This window comes from Triturus cristatus, chromosome 4_1 (assembly GCF_964204655.1).
Source record: "Triturus cristatus chromosome 4_1, aTriCri1.1, whole genome shotgun sequence".
Taxonomy (NCBI): Eukaryota; Metazoa; Chordata; class Amphibia; order Caudata; family Salamandridae; genus Triturus; species Triturus cristatus.
Window position 1 is genome coordinate 530438899 of NC_140585.1, and position 13172 is coordinate 530452070.

A 13172-nucleotide genomic window follows, 5' to 3' on the forward strand; every position below is an offset into this window, starting at 1 on the left:
AATAAGTGTTTGGCTTTTTGGAGGCACACTGCAAATACAGATCTCACTGCATGATGCCTACCTGCTCCGATGTCACTGTCTCTTCGCTATTAATCGTGCTCTTGAACGCGCGCCATGAATGCCGGCTGCAAGTTCATTCGTCTGGAGGCCATTACCTAAAACATCCGCATTGAGCGTGCAGGCAACTGGGAGTTCCCCGCTGGGGATTCTGGAAGTTGAAGTACAAAACTTGCTCCTCGGTGCCATTCAACAGTTGATCAATGTTAAAAAATCTAGAAGGTTTTTGTTGAAACTATCAGACCTGAAGAAACTCGCTACAATTTGAAAAATTTGAACAAGCAGTGGCAAATTTGACACTGCTTGTTCAGGTTTGAGTGAATTATCGGAAATTTTCAAATTGTAGCGAGTTTCTTCAGGTCTGATAGTTTCAACAAAAGTGTTAAGTGCTAAGTGTTTGACACTGCTTGTTTTAGCAACTGCGCATGGCCTTCAACTGTATACAGCAGCCACTAGCTAGGTGCAAGGCAAAGTCTCATACATTCAGCCCTCAATCACAAACTCCCATTATGAATGGTCTTTGGATGGGCAACAAGTCCTCATGCTCTGACCCCACTATGTAGAGCCTTGGATCATGAGAAATAGTCACTAGCCATGTATTTTCCCAATCCTCATGTAACCAAGGCCATTGTGTGATGTCTTCTGTCATGCACAGGGGCACAGGGTGCAGGGCATCAATGATGATGATCCTAGCACCAGTCTATTTATCTTCAGTGCGTCTTTTAATAATGCAATTGAGAACCACTACTGTTTTAAGATGATTAAAATGTCTAGAATTTTTAGAGGAACTCAAAATACTTTTCTTTTTAGCATTTGGTTTGGTTTTACAGTATAAAAACATGGATTTAGACTATACCTTGCACCAAGTCACCCTGCCAATAGCGGACATTGTACTGAACCTTTGTGTATACACCACAAGAAATGGTTACTGGGAATGGCCAATTGGTTTGGCTTATAATCAGCACTACTGCTGTCAGGGCCTGCTGTATACAACTTTAAGCCATGCATAGTTGAACCTGTGTGTAGGCCAAGATATTTGCCATACCCTGCACACACACCCTTAGCAGTGGGTGCACTGTACAGGACACATCCTGCAACCAACAACCCCCCCCCCGCCGAGTTCACACAACCTTTAGTCTTGTGCACTCAGCTGTGTTTGCAATTCACAAACAGTTTGCAAGCCTGAAATGTGCAGTAACTCATTTTATGGGAGTCGTGTAGTTCAAAGACTGCTACAGAAAATGAACATTATCACAATCATTATTTCTTTTTTGATGCGCGACTGATCAATCATGTTTTGAATGGCTACTCATCACAATAATTATTGTTTTTGTAAATCACTTCTGATTGCAGTCATTTTCATTTTAGCCTGCGGCATATTGCATTCTTCCTGGACTACATCCATTGTCTGTAAAGCGTGCATTGTACTTTGTTTTTAAAGGAATTTCCACCCTTGTTAGTTATGCCCTAATCACCCCAAACCGTGAAATAGGTGTGTAACCTCCTTGAAGCCACACAGCTTCCTGTAATCTTTTTCTCTGACATAGGGTTCTGAAATAATTTATATTGTAAACTGCTGTTTCACATAATGGCAGCCACAACTGTCAATTGATAGCAGCCATCTACAATATGTTTGGCAAACATTGTAGGTCTGGCTGGGCAGCGCAGCTGTCGCCAGACGTAATATGAACAATCTAAAAATGAGCAGATTATTTTGTTTATTCATACAGCTTCCAGCAGGAGTATGGCAGCCTGAGCTTGAACTTTCAGGGAAATACACTTGATATTGTAATGCTGTTAAAGTGCCCTTAATAACTAGATAATTTGCAGTGTTTGTTCTTCTCTGGCAGTAGCACAGATGAGAATAGGTTTGCCGTTAGGAGGTATTTCAGTTCCAGTACCCCCCCGCCCCCCTTCCATTAATAACTTTAGACTTCAAGGTACAGAGTTGTGTTTGAAAGCAGCATTGGATGCCCCAAGGTACACTGATCTACATGAATTGTCTGACTTTTCTGAATACTACTTAAAGAGGATCTTAGTCTCCACCCACATGTTGATTCCTTTGAGCACAGCATTTGAGTGAGTTGAATTTGTGTGATTCCATTAAAAAGACTGCTTGTATTGCATGTTTTGTCTTGAGGTAGAGCTTATATTTGAGATAGCAGGACTGGGTTGGTTAAGATCGAAAAGGAATGATCATGGCTATGAGCTGGATCTGTTCATCATGAAATGTTATGATAAAGACATTGACACATTTATTGTGAAAATCATATGAGAAAGTCAATAAAGACATTTAATTGTGGATTGTTATTACTGTGCATTAAAGCTACAGGTAAGCATTTTATCACATGAAATCTCAGAGGTTACTCTACTGTAGTAGGCAATGGATTTGGTAATGGTTACCCTGTGTGACAAACTGTGGCTACAGAAAGTATGCTTTGTGAAAATCCTGGTTAGACGCATTATGGAGAGATAGTGTTTTCTTTGGCGAACTTTAATTTTGTATACCTTTCTACTTTTAAGACTGTTTCTCTGACTGTTTCCTTGCTGAAAAGGTTAAGGGGCATATTATCAAGAATGGCGACAACATTATCGCTGCTTTAGCAGCAGGAAACTGCCACTAAAACGGCAATAAGGGGCTTGATAATATGCCCTTGTGAATTCCAATAGAAGCCTAGGTTTGATGTCCTTCACACCAGAACCTGGGCTTCTATTGGAATTCTCAAGCGCATATTATCAAGCCCCTTATCGCCGCTTTAGTGGCAGTTTCCTGCCGCTAAAGCAGTGATAATGTTATCGCTGTTCTTGATAATATGGCCCTTAGCTTGAAACTGTAGGTCTGCGTTAGGCATGGTGCCCTGCTATTGGCCTGAATGGTGCACTAGGAAACGTCATGTCCAATGTCAGAGGCCGGTTTAGGTTTGCAAACACCAGGATGCCTGATGGAAAAACAGCTTTCTTGTTCAATCATACCCCGAAATGTGCTTCATGAACTGAATCTTCTGGAACAGTTTATGAATCAGTCAGATACAGATAAAAGTAAGCCCTCTAAGACTGCCTGGAAAAACATTCTTTAAACAAGTTAATCATTTTTTAAGATGTATGTGTAAACTAATAGATGAACATATTGGCACAGTTCTGGAAATCTACTGGACAGACTTCAACAAATTGTAATCAAGCACACGGAAAAAAAGTCAGTAGGCATTGCGATATTTGCATCATTCTACTTAGCTATTTTTCTTGCGCTCAACCAAAATCATACTACTTTAATTAACATGGACTAATCACATTCTGGCCCCCTTAGCAGCTCTTAATCAATTTGTAAAAAACTTTCGAAGATTGACCAAATGTAATGTATATAATTTGCAATGATTTGTGCACATCCATTAAATTGTGTTTATATATTTAGCAAATCAACACTGGACTGATGAATCCACCCGCTAATATGTGAGTACACTGCTGTAGTCATAAAACCTTGTTTCCTTTCAGTGAATCTAAGTTTCACATGTGAGACGGACTACACCCCGGCATAACTAAAACCCACTTAGCCCTGTTCTAAGTCAGATTTCCTGGAGCTGGGTGTCCTGTTGATGGGATATCTTGTACAAGGAAATCCTGAGAACAACCACTGCTATCCCTCCCCATGTATTTAAGGAGTGTGTGTTTGGGGGGGTGGGGGGGATGGAGCAGAGGGTCAGGGACAGGCTGGCAGAAGCACAAAGATCTTGAGTAATTGGATGGGGTATTAGGGGCAAATGCAATAGTGATATTCTGCTCAACACATGGTCCGACATCAGAGGGCAGTGGTCTGCCACAGAGTGGTGGCAGGCCATCCACTGAACTTCACTGCCTTTTACAAAGAGTTCCCTATTGCAGCAAGGGGATGCTAAACTGTCCCTTTCCAAAAAATAAGAATGAATAATGAGTTACACACTTTAAAAAGATTATGAAAGTTATGAGTCTGAGACATTCACCACTGCTGTTAGTCCTCTCAGCTTAAGGGTAGCCTTAATTTAAACTTTTTACGAGTTTCCTCATGGCGGTGCTCACACCATGAAAATGCTAATGGTGAGCAAACTAAGGGGGCCTTGCAGGGCCTGTGGATACATGCAGGGGGTACATGGTGTTAATAGATTTTTGCCACACAAAGCTTATGACTTTGCTTTGTGAAGACAGGAAATGGTGTCTTTTGGGTCTAGTGAGGCCACTGGATAGCCAAGCAAGTCACATTACAGCATTAGTAATATGTGTTTTTTAATGATTCAATGCCACCAGCAATCTTTAATAAAAAGTGTAGTCTCAAATTGTTTTAAAAAATGCAGAGTATCAATAGAGCTGTAAGCGAGCACGACAAATATACTGCACTTGTTTATAGAAATAATTTGAATGTAAATATAGTAATTTACTGAAAAGAGATTTTCACATCTACCCCATCCATGTTATTGGCAACAAAACTTTATTAACACTGGGCCTACAGATGTGGTGATCCTTCGTGTGATCCGGCTTCATTAGAAGTGAAAATATAGGGTGGCATGCACTCTGGACTAATCATCACTTATATTTACTGATCAGAATACCACATTTTTGAGGAATATAATTAGAGTCATTTACTCAACAACTCCAGAGCCCTTAACAAGGTAAATATTAGATCGAATTCACATATTAGACTATTTACTGCCAGCTCCCTTATTATACGATTAATTAACGTATGCAGAAAGAATTGTGGCTAGAGTATTATAAGTAAAGTACACACTATACTATGGCCTCTATTTGTGATCAACAGATGTGGGCAGCAGCAATGTAAGCGTCCACTGGACAAGGGGAATAATATGCTCTGGTAAGAGTGGGATCGGGTTTTTAGAAGCTGTACAGCTGCAGCTTCGCTGTAATCATTCTCGTTCGCTGTAAGTAGTGTTCCTGGGTTGTTGGAAGGGATATTCCTAGTGTTTGCTTGATGGTTGATATGGAGGAACTGTGTTACATATATACATAATATGATGTGTATTTTTAAAGCGCACTTTCACCTATGGGCATCTTGGCACTGAATGAAAGGCTGAGTGGACTCCCCAGGATTTGAACCTGTGCCCATGAGGTCAAACACAGGCTCCTGCAGTGAAATCATTAGTCCACTAAGGACCCAGACCCGGCTTTCATGAACGATTCAGTAGACATTGCAAGTTGTGGTATCTGGACAGTCACCAAGAGCAGTCTGTTCAGAACCAGTTATGCAGTTTTTAATCATGAATGCAGTCTAACATATGATTGACCTCAGTTTGAGGCATGAATGACGAGATGCTTCTGGGCCCTGAAGACTTACAAGGGTCTATTCATCGATACTGGTGGGATTTAGGAGAGAAGGGGATTGCTGTGAAACAACTATGCTGACTCAGGTGTATCTATCCATAAGAGAAAGAGGTTGGAGTGAAAATGGGGGAATGGATCCAGCTGGTGACCCAATTATAGTAAAAGGATACATTTCATTATACTCCTTTCAAATGCTTTTAGTGGATTTGGTGATATAATTCAAGTCCCAACTAATGGAGCAAACAAAGCTATTATGATAAAAAAGGCATTTTACGGGGCGTGGTACCAGAGTATCCTTGTCAGAATTACATATTGTGGCCTAAATATCATTTACAAATTTACCTCCCAACTGGAGTTAATTTTAGAAAATCTACAACTACTGCGACAATTTTTTGCAACTAGTTTTAGGCAGCTGCGGCCTGTGCAGGTAAAAACGCTGGGGCGGTTGGGCCAGGTGGGGGGATTTTGACGGACGATGACGAGGAAAAATTATTTATTTATTACATTTTCCCTCTGCATCGTCCCTCGGAATCCCCCCCACCCGGCCCACCGTTGTACCTGCACGGAGCGCTGCTGTTTTTAGGACACAATATTTATGTTAGACAATATTCTGGCATACCACCCTTTAAGTGCACTGGACAATTTGATTGTTCTATTCTCATGTGCAACTTGTAACTTACATTCTTAGGTCTCAGCTAGAAAAGATTTTACTGAGGAAGACCTATTGTTTCCAATAGATAACATATATCCAGAGTGAGGGTTAGTCTCTCGTTCATGATTGGATGGTGCTGTTGTTTACCTTCCATGGCTGCTCTTGATTCATTGCTTTTCTACATATTCTTGTCCTACTCAAGAGCATCCCAGTCTTGCAGCATTATGATTAGATGTTTATATCCTTCCTCTGCTAACTTGAATGGAATTTATCCTACAGCACTCCACGAAAGTGCATGTGTTTCCTTACTGTCGCCACTAATTGTACATCTGCCCCATATGCTCTCTCCTTCCTTCCGTTCCACTCCCTGCACCCTTACACAATTTGTCCTGCTCCCTGTACTACATGTTTATTTATGTATTTAATGTTTTTAAAGGCTAAAAATTGCTTCTGGGCCTTTTGCTTCCTTTTTAAGTTGTGCACTGTGCTTTACCTTTATTTTAACTCTTAATTTACTGTTATACCGTGTCCCGCTGCCATGATAGAACATCAAAATATAATAGCAAAATGATCACCGTGCGTCAAGTCTTATGGACACGCATGCAACGTGTCATAACACAGTTGTGCACATGCGTCATAATGTATGCCTTCATGTGCATTGTGATTCAATGTTACACCTTGACAGCCATCTTGGAATGGTTTTTCTTTCATAGAAAACCCACTGCAAGATTGCTGCCCATGCACGTGTGTGTCATTATGCATGAAAGTGGCAATTGAAATTGTATTGGAAAGCCAACTGCTCAGCTGTATAAAGCTGATACCTTTAGGCCTTGCCAATACCTGTCCTGTTCTTGATGTGACTTAAATCAAGTCCCCTAGCACATGCAATCTTCCATAAACACAAATAAAGTCATCTCATCATCTCAGTGTTCTTTAGTGTTTCAGTTTATTATTCTACCAGCCAACATGTGTTTCGTCAGCAATTGTGTCACCCTGCGACTTCCTCTGGGCTCTAATACGTAGACTTGTTCTCAAATAGGCCTGATAGGTCATGCATACAATGAATTTCCAATTTATCTGTATAATGAACCACTGTAATTCTGTAATTCTGCCTATATAATATTGTCAACTGATCTTTCGTACCCGTGTACGGGTCACAGATCACTGCCTGTCAGTCAACTGCGCCCGTGTGTGGTGTAATGGTCAGTGTTCCTGTGTTTGAGGTTCCGCTAGCCGGAACCTGTATCCACGTCATCCGCAGGCCAGGGGGGTTCAAAAAAAGGAAAGATCCCGCTTGTGGACGGTCTTCCGGGTCCCGTTAACCCAGTTTGTGGTGTGCGTTATTAATAGGATCTGGCCAGTGAAATAATAGGGCTTACCTTGACTACACAAGTAGTGAGGTCACAACATTGGCAATGAGGGGGCCCGTGATCCTCGTCTCATCCTGGTGGGCGTGAAAGCCAAGCTGATGCAGTGTGCGACCTGCCCGGTGAATGCGGAGCTGCGACCTCTGTGTCGCCTGAAGAACTGGTGGTGCGAGTCTGTGCCCAGCGTGTGAGTGCGGCCCCGCTGTGTGCCCCGTGTATCTCGCTGCTCATGGACGGCACCTGGACAGCCCTGATGCTCCCACCTTGTCCTGGCATGCTGCCTGGTTCGCCGCTGCTGCTGCGTCACTCGCAGCTCGAGTGTGGTCCCTGCAGGAGGAGCTCCTCTGTGTGCCGGCTGCCCTGCCCCTGTGAGGAGAGACGGAGCTTGTCTGGCACCCGGCATGACCCGGTGGTGTGGGCAGGTCCCAGGAGGGGGGGGGGTGTTCCCTGAAGAGCCAAGCATCTGGCAGGAGGCCCGGGGGTGAAAGAAGCCCAGAAACTCCTGACTTCCCGAAAAGGAGGCTGCTTGAGGCATTGCAGCAGAGGTCTGGGCTGGATAGCCCTCATCCTCAATCAAGAAGCACTGCCAACCTCCCCCCCCCCCAGGGGCAGGAGAGAGGACTAAATAAAGGTTTATATACATAGAGAGGACACACAGCAAGACACAACAAAAGGGGAGATGGCCATAGCAAGGAAAGAGGAGAAAGGGGGCAGCATAGTGCAGCAGCACTTTAACCACACCCCACAAAGAGCCAGGGAAGGAGGCATTTGGCGCAGTGAGGCTGGCCACAGGCCACTACCGCGGCAAGAACTGTCACGCACGAAAGATGGTGAGGAAAGGCACTTACTCCCAGGAAGATGGGGGGTGAAGAACAACCGCTGGCCCCACCCAGGTTCCCGGTCCATCATGCACTTAACGGGGTGCTACCACCCTTCAGCGAACTGGAGGATCCGGTCACAGCGTCCCCCAGGTGGAAAATCTGGATTGAACACCTGAACAACTACTTCGTTGCCACAAGGGAGACCGACGGGCCGTGAAAAGGTTGTTACTTCTCCACTATGCCAGTGATGAAATATTTAAACTGTTCAAGCATCTGCCGAACACAGGCATTGCCATGGACTACGATGCTGCGGTGGCAGCATTAGATGTGCACTTTGACCCCCAGCTCAACCCAGACTTCGAACGCTTCAAATTGCGACAAGCCCGCCAAAGGGAGGGGGAGTCGATCAATGCATTCTACGCCCACCTGCGTGAACTGGCCTGCACGTGTATGGAGGATGATCAGCCAAAGGAGACAAGGACTCAGATCATCCAAGGGTGCAGAGACAAAACACTCAGAGGCCTCATCCTGCGCCAGCCAAAGATCGCCCTATAAGACATCCTTATACTCACAAGAACGCACGATCTATCAGCGGCCAAGGCCAACGAGATGGACCAGGCCCTCACCAAGCCACAAGGAAGGCCAGAGACCATTAAGACAGAGCGGACGGACGCCCTCCAAACGAAACCACGAAGTGACACGCCCAGGAATGCAAGGCCCAAAGCGCCCAAAACACGGTACGGGTACTGTGGGCATGAACCACACGCTGCGAAGGACTGCCCGGCGCAAGGAATAACCTGGGACAAATGTGGGATTCCCAACCACTTTGCCGCAGTCTGCAGGAACCGGAACAGAGGCCGCGACACCCGAGGACAAAATCCACCATCACGGGACGGTCCAACAACTATCCCTAGCTGACTTCGTGCAGAAAGAGGAGCCACAAAGGACAAGTTGGAGGTACCAAGAACTAGAAAACTCATCCACAGAAGAGGATGAAGGGGAAACTCACCTGATCTCATTTGCACAAGAGCTCAAGCGTTTCCGAAGGCCACAACCCACCTGCACTGTCAAGATCGCATGCACGGAAGTAAAGGCGATCATCGATACAGGAGCATCGGTGAACGTGATGGGCCTCCAGCAATATCGACACCTCCGACCTCTTCCGCCAGTCACCCCGTCCCGGACCAAGATATTAGCATATGGAAGCCACACCCCTCTACCACTGATAGGAAAAATATCCGTCCCGATCAGGTTAAGCGACCAGGAGGTCACAGCCATCATTCATGTCATAGATCGCAATGCAGATATCCTCTTAAGCAGCCTCACAGTGGAGGACCGGGGTCTGGTTTCCTTCGCCAGGAGTGTTCCAGCCCAACAGGTCGATGAACTACTCGATCAATTCCCGGAACTCTTCAGAGGACTCGGATGCATCAAGTGTGACCCTATCAAGCTGCATATTGAAAAGTCGGTCAACCCAGTCGCGCTGCGACACAGACGGGTCCCCTTCAACCTGAGGCCGTTGGTGGAGAGGGAAATGGAGGTCCTTGAAAAGCATGGAGTGACTGAGAAAGTCTCGGGTCCAACACCTTGGGTATCCCCGATGATGATCGCGGAAAAGCCCAAACTGCCAGGGGCCATACGCCTATGCATCGACATGAGGCTACCCAATCGAGCTATTAAAAGAGAGGGCCATCTTACACCAACAATGGACGATATTATCGCAGACGTCAATGGGTCAAGGTGGTTCTCTAAAATCGATCTGAACACAGGTTACCATCCGCTACCATTAGCGGAAGAAAGCCGCTACATCTCTACGTTCAGCACCCACCTGGGGATACGTCGCTACAAGCACCTGAACTTCTGAATATCCTCGATGGCTGAGGTATTCCAGAACACAATCCGCGAGATGCTGTCAGGGCTACCGGGAGTGATAAATGTCAGCGATGACATCCTGATCCACTCTGCCACTGCGGCAGATCATCACAAACACCTGAGGAGCACGCTGAGGCGTCTCAGCGAACATGGGGCGATTCTCCACAGAGAAAAGTGTCTCTTCTTCCAACCTTCCCTAGAATTCTTTGGGCATGTGTTCAACCAGGAGGGAATTCAAGTGGATCCGAAGAAGTCGCATGCCATCAGAAACGCTCCAGCTGCAACCACACCTACCGAAGTAAGGAGTTTCCCTGGCATGGCTACTTATTGTGAGAGGTTCATCCCGACGCACCATTGAGAGCCCTCACGAGAACAGACACCAAGTGGCAGTGGGGACAGCGGGAAGAGGAAGCGTTCCAGAGCATCAAAGATCATCCTCGCATACTTTGATCGTGTGAAGCGGACAGAACTCATAGTGGACACCAGTCCGTGGGACTACGAGCAGTACTCGCCCAGGAACAGGATAAGGCAGATAGGCCACGTTATCGTTTGCCAGCAAGTGGCTAACCCCCACTGATGCAAGGTACACCCAGATAGAGCAAGAGGCCCTTTCTATAGCCACTCCATTTACTGTGGAGCCTGTGCTTCCCCTCTTCAAGGGATCAGCCCCTCATCCACCTCCCCGGATCGAACGATGGGCGGTACAACTCCAGCCATACCAATTGGAAGTTGTGTACAGACCAGGGGCAAAGAATCCTGCAGACTTTCTGTCCCGGCACCCAGCACCACAGGTGGAGGGAGGAGACCTCAAAGGGTCAGAAAAGTGCGTTAACATGATCTCTGCGGTGGCGTTTCCCCAGGCCATGACACTTGAGGAAATCAAGGAAGCTGCTGAGAAAGACACCATCTACACCCGGACCCTCCAGGCAGTCCAAGAAGGGTCATGGTGGAGCTTCCTTCAGCAGACCAATGCCTGGGCACCAGAAGACCGAGTAGGGCTGATGAAGATATGGAAGGTGAGGAGCGAGCTGAGCACCATAAAAGACGGGATATTGTTGAGAGGTTCGAGGCTAGTAATACAGAGCGACTCAACTGGTCCATGGAGGCCACCAAGATGAAGGCACGAATAAGGGAGAAGGTCTGGTTCCCCGAACTTGAGCAAATGGCTGAAGACCTAGTTCGCCGGTGCCCAACCTGCCAACTCACTAGGGCTCCCGAGAAGCCTACCCCGGTAATTACAGAAGAGGCCTGCACCCTCCCGTGGTCGAAGGTGAGCATAGACTTTGGGAGTTTCCCTGGAGTGATACATACGCTCGTCCTCGTGGATGCCTTTTCTAAATATCCCATCGTAGAACCAGTCATGTCGACCGCCTTCACACATGTAGCCCCTATCCTCGAGAAAGTGTTTGCCTGGTTTGGATTTCCCCTGGAGATCCGGAGCGATAATGGGCCCCCATTCCACGGGGTTGAGTTTGCTACCTTCCTACGCCAGCGAGGGATCCGCCACTGCCGCGTCATGTCTCAATGGCCCCAGGCCAACAGAGAGGTGGAACATTTCATGTGGACTTTAAACAAAATGCTACGTATTGCCATGGTGGAGCAAGCGGATCCTGAGCAGCGCCTCCACAGATTCCTCAGAGAGTACAGGAGCACTCCACATTGCACCACGCTGCAGAGCCCATGGTACCTCATGCTCAAAGGCCCAAGGAGAGATCTAATCCCTACGGGTCTAGGGTGGACACCTCTGCCTCTAGATGCCAAGAAAGCCCAGGCAAGAAGAGAACAACCGAATAACCAAACCATTGCTAGATGCCATGCTGCACCATGGTCGCTCCGACCTGGTACCACCGTCCTGCTCAAAGACAAATTCCGAACTACCCATGAACCAGGGACCTGGACAGTCGTTGCCAGCAATGGAAGGGGAGCGAGGAGATATTGCGAAACATCTCCTGGTTCAAGGAAGTCCCTGCTGAAGCCTCAACCGGGCCACCGGTGTGTGACCCCGGCCCTCGCTGAGTCCAAGCCAGAGCGTCCAGGGCAGGGAAGCAGAAGATGGGGTAACCCAGTGGAACCCGGTCCCCAACACACGCCGCCTCCCTGTTTGCCTCCTGGCCGGCCAACTTCTGGGGATCCACCCCTAAGAAGCCAACCACATCGCTACAGTCTGCGGCCCAATCCGCGCCCTAACCATCAGCTCCAGGATTTTGCATGCAGAGGCTGCAGAGACTGATCTCACCAAACTGTGAGTAGTCTACTGGACTTTCAGAAGCTTTTGTATATCAAGAACCGAGTTGGGGAGGAATGTAATGGTCAGAGTTCCTGTGTTTGAATTTCCGCTAGCCGGAACCTGTATCCACATCATCCGTGGGCCAGGCGTGGCCTGTGGGGTTCAATAAAAGGGAAGAGCCGGCTCGTGGGTGGTCTTCTGGGTCCAGTTAACCCAGGCTCTGGTTAGTGAAATATTAGGCCTTACCTTGACTGCGCAGGTAGTGAGGTCACAACATGCGGGTCTGTCTGGGTCGCTGGTCTCCCAGTCTGCGAGTGCTAGGGGACTTGATTTCAGTCAACTTACCTTTATGTCAGGGATGCAGGGATGACACCCCTTCTCTTGTAGCACCGCACTGATATAGCACACCATATTTTTGGGCTCTGCATCTCGAGCCCAGAATCACCTTAATCTCCCCCAGGCTGTTCTTGATGTGGAATGGTTAAATTGCAGCTAAACCTGAATAACCAGATCAAAAGCTGCTAAGCCATGCAATAGGTAAGCTAGGAAAATGTTTACACCCATGGATACCCTAATGCAGTTGTACTAGTTGCATGCAACTTTAACAGCATCTGATCTTGAGCCATAATCTGTAACAGTGGTTATACATCACGCCACAGTATGTTACAGAGTAATTCTAAATGGAAACAGAAATTAAGAAATGTAATGGGGGTCCAGAAAGTGTTGTGTAGTGGTTTGATGATAGCACTGCTCCATGTGAGCTGTGAGTATAATCAAATGGGGTAGTTAACTTAATTACATATATTCCATAGCTTTATTTGATGAAGTTTATGAAAAGAGGTTCGTTTTAAAAATGAAAGAACAAATGAATC

At 46.6% G+C, this 13172-nt stretch overlaps 1 protein-coding gene across 2 annotated transcripts in view; it reads left to right on the forward strand.

The window, feature by feature from the left end:
* The window catches only part of LOC146855188 (uncharacterized), a 1301788-nt gene that overhangs the window by 947250 nt on the left and 341366 nt on the right, over nt 1-13172 (forward strand). The window lies entirely within an intron of this gene.